Source organism: Chrysochloris asiatica, unplaced genomic scaffold (assembly GCF_000296735.1).
Source record: "Chrysochloris asiatica unplaced genomic scaffold, ChrAsi1.0 scaffold00044, whole genome shotgun sequence".
Classification (NCBI taxonomy): Eukaryota; Metazoa; Chordata; class Mammalia; order Afrosoricida; family Chrysochloridae; genus Chrysochloris; species Chrysochloris asiatica.
The window spans coordinates 4,077,995-4,082,570 of NW_006408562.1; the positions used below are offsets into that span (position 1 = coordinate 4,077,995).

The 4,576-nt window shown below is 35.8% G+C and overlaps 1 pseudogene; it reads left to right on the forward strand.

Annotated features, from left to right (window-relative positions):
• The first annotated feature begins 359 nt into the window (after positions 1-359).
• On the forward strand, positions 360-1,157 carry LOC102835935 (annotated as a pseudogene).
• Positions 1,158-4,576: the final 3,419 nt, after the last annotated feature.

Genomic DNA, 4,576 nt, shown 5'->3' on the forward strand with positions numbered 1-4,576 from the left:
TTTTCTCCATTGATAAGAATGTTGTTTATTGATCCAGTAGTATATTAATACTTAATAATAAATAAATAAAAAAAAAACCACTGGTCCCCCTGTAGTAGAGAACAAGGTTAATATATCTGTTCCCAACATTCTTACAATATTATGGGAAGTCTAAGTGAGTGCAATTGGCAAGAAAGAAATGAAAGTCATATAGATTGGGAATGAAGACTCAAAAAAACCCCAACAATTCTGAGTTGCACATAAGAGCATTATCTATGTAGAAAACTGTTATGGGAAATAAAACAAAAACAAAAACATTCTTGTGGGTTAAACATAGTTATCGTAGTCATAGCTTACAAAATCTACACACAAAGTGAATTATGTTTCTATATACTTTCTCTGAGAGGTTCAAAGTTCTGGTTAATCAATACAAATCTATATACCCCATTTTGGAAATAGACATTGTAGGTGATTACAAAAACTCAAGGGTTATATGGAAAGAATTAAACCAATGATGAGAGATGGAGTTTATTTCCTATATGAGGCCCTCCATGGACCCACCAAAGAAAATTTTGGTGGAAAGTGCAAATGCTGCACTGCTTGATATTAACTGTGGGACTTAACCTTTCGTAACCTCTTCAAATTGTACTGTTGCAGGTGTTTGTGCTGGTTTGGGTATGGCCCCTCAAAACGTGGGAGAAATGTATGGAGTTCTGAAAGCTTATACAACTAGAGTTGGTATTGGTGCCTTTCCTACGGAGCAAGATAACGATATTGGAGAATTATTACAAACAAGAGGTAAAGAGTTTGGTGGAATGACTAGAAGGAAAAGAAGATGTGGCTGGTTGGACCTTGTTTTACTCAAATATGCTCACAGATTTGATGCTTACCAAATTGGATATTTTGGATATGTTTACAGAAATCAAAGTAGGAATTGCTTACATGTTAGATGGTGAAATCATACCTCATTTCCCAGCAAACCAGGAAGTTTTACATAAAGTTGAAGTTCAATATAAGATTCTGCTGGGATGAAACACAGACATATCAAATGCAAGGACATTTAAGGAACTGCCTGTTAACGCACAAAATTATGTTTGATTTATTGAGGATGAGCTTTAAATTCCAGTTAAATGGATTGGTGTAGGTAAATCTGAGAGTCTATGATTCAACTCTTTTAAGGCTTTTCAGTGACACATGAGACACTCCTGAGAAAGGGAATAAGACTTTCGTAAACATTTCATTTATGATCTGCAAATTCAAATGTAAAGACATTTTAAGTGAGTTGTAAGCCTACAGTTGTTTCCAGTCTTTTAAGATGGATGGCTGTGAGTGGAAATAAACTTTGGTATATCCCAATGTTAGCTTTCCTTTCTTGGCATAATTGCAGAATCATTTGTTGCTCCTGCTGCTCATGGTGCCACATTTTCTGTTAATGTTCAGTAACTGTATAATCCATGTTTGAAATCTAAAATAGAATCACTTTAATGTACTTTTTCTTCATTATTGGAGTTGTGTGTTCTTAGGTTTTTGCTCCTATTAGATGCTAAAAACAATTAATTCAGTTTTGCACAAATATGTTTACATTCTGATCATTCAATTTTGTCAGTAGTACCTTTGCTGTTAGAAAAAGTAATTAAATGAAAGGGGTCCTGTAAACTTTTGTCATGCTATAAATTCTGTTCAAATTTTGAATTATTTTTAAATAAGACTATTGCAAAATCAGGCTTTGAGGTGGGTGTAGGTCATTACAAGTCCTTTCATTTGTACAGAACACAGAACTTACTTCTCTGTAAATTATTTAATACATAGAATATTTCAGTAAATATTTGAAGATAAAATGTGTTCCTCAAAACAATGATCTTAATATTTTGAAAAAGCCATTAAAAAATTGGTTGTGATTTTTCATGGACAGTTTTCTTTACTTTCAGACCTCAACTTTATAATTTTATTATTCTAAAACCTAATGGATGGTTTTTCAACTTTGTGCCTGCTCATTTGCCTACAAAATCATCTAAGTGCCAAAATGAACCCAAATAGCTGGTCATAATTTTGATTATGCCCCCTTTCTTTTTTTTTCCTCCTTGCTTGGTGGGGGAAAAAAGGCATTATTTTGACAATTGGGCTTAGTGTGTTATAGATTATCCATCAATGAACTATTTTAAATGTTTAAATTAAGTGCCACTTAAATTTACTTTATTATCCCATCAATAGCTAATTAAAAAGAACCAAGTATGTCTAGTAAAAAAAAAAAAAAAAGATTTTAAATTACAGCAGTATAACCAATGGTGAACAAGTTCCGGCAGAGCTTGGTAACTAATACAGACGAGGAAGAAGGAAAGGTGTACCACTTCTGAAATGTTAGGTACTGAAAACCTTGTGAATAGCAGCTGAATACTGTTTAATATAATGCCAGAAGATGAGCCCTTCGAGGTGGAAGATGCTCAAAATATGACTGGGGAAGAACTGCTTCCTCAAAATAGAGTTGACATTAGTGATATGAATAGAATAAGGCTTTTGAACCTGCATTGCTGCTGGATGTTGTTGTTGTTATGTCCATTGAGTAGATTCTAACTCACAGAAACCCTGTACAGTGTTTCTGAAGAACAACTGGTGGGTTTGAACTACCAGCCTAGTAGTTTAAAGGCCAAAACTTAAAGAAACAGCTTCAAAGATCCATTAATGATTGAAACATGGAATATATGAAATACACATATAGTAGAATTGAAAGATATCAAAAATGAAAAGGAACACATAAAAATCAATATACTAGGCATTGGTGAACTGAAATGAACTGGTATTGGCCATTGTGAAACTGACAATCATACTGGTTTCTATGCCAGGACTAAAATATTGAAGAGGAATGGTATCACATTTATACTCAGAAAGAGTGTTTCAAGATTTATCTTGAAGTGCAATATTGTCTGTAATAAGAACAATGCCTATACCTACAAGGAAGATCAGATAATACCACTATTATTCAATTGCACACATCAAACACTAAAATCAATTCTGATGAATTGAAGGATTCTACTAACTTTTTCAATTTGAAATTGATCAAGCATGTTACCAAGATAACAAACTTGATAAGCATGTTATCAAGCATGTTAATAATTACTGGTGGTTGGAATATAAAAATTGGAAACAAAGAAGAAGGATTAGTAGATGAAAAATGTGGCCTTAGTGATAGAAATGATGCTAGAGATTGTATGATAGAATTTTGCAAGAGCAATTAATTTTTCATCGCAAATACATTTTTCAACAATATAAACAACAACTATACATGTGGAACTTACCATATGTAATACACAGGAATCAAATTAACTACATGTGTGGGAAGAGACGGTGGAGAAGCTCAATATCATCAGAAAAAAAAAAAAAAAAAAAAAAAAAAAGCCAAGGGGCAACGTTGGAACAGGCAATCAATTACTCATATTCAAGTTCAGACAGAAACTGAAGATGATGAAAACAACGCCACAGGAAATATGCTATGACCTTTAGTATATCCCGTGTGAATTTAGAGACCATTAAATGGACAGATAGGCTGCATTAGGCACTAATGACTGAAGACTACAGGAGTTGTGAAATGACATGAAAAGCATCATAAATGAAGAAAAAAAAAAAAGTCACTAGAAAGACAGGATAGGAGATTTCCTGTTTGGGGGTGGGTAAGCACAGACAGATAGTTAAAGCTCCTCTGCTAAAGCCCAGAAACAGTAGAGAAAGAATGGTCTGCAGAAAAGCTGTGGAGTTTAGGATCTTGTTTAAGGTTCTGGGCCCCAGTTTCCCATGCCCACCTGGGAGAAATCTGCCTGTGGAAGCAAAATACAGCAATTTCTGAATTGATCTGGTGGCCATGGTGGCCAGTGGCCAGAGGTCCTGCAGTTGGAGGATGGGGCCACAGCCAGGCAAAGGCAGTGACCCAGCACTAGAAGCCATGGAGCTGCGCATCGGGAGGGAAAGGTGTGACCAATTTTTCATCTTTTACTTTTTATTTTTCACATATCTTTCACGTATCTTTCTTCTTCACTCTGATCTCGCCCTCACTGCCCAGCACAGATGCCCTTCAGGAGCACAAACCCAAAAGGGTTCAGCATTACACCCACAGTTTTCCAATGGCACAGAGAGGAAAACTGCAGCCTACTTCTTAAGACGTCTGACTCTGGGATCCAGTCCCAAAGTTGACCTAGATGGGACACTTTATCCCTGCCAGCACAACAAAGGCCATTGGACAACCAATCACAATCTTTTGTTGTTGTTGTTTTTGGATTGGTGGTTTCTGTCTCTGCTTTTAAACTGTTTCTGTCTTTGGTCCTTGTGGCCTCACTTTTTTTCCAGGGGTTGGAGTTTTCTTTCCCTACTTTACCCAAAAAGAGACACCAACTATGCTCATATAGCCAAGCTACAAGCATAGCCTGAATTACCATGCCATCTGGACAATGCCAGCTTCTAGGCATTACATGTGAAAAGGGAAGTCTATCTCCAGATTATATCCACCAGGAGATGCTAGGTAAGCTTAGCAACAAAGCAACATGCATCCATTTAAGCATTAAAAACCTACATAACTGCTGACAATGTCCAAGAAAACACAATTAAAGAT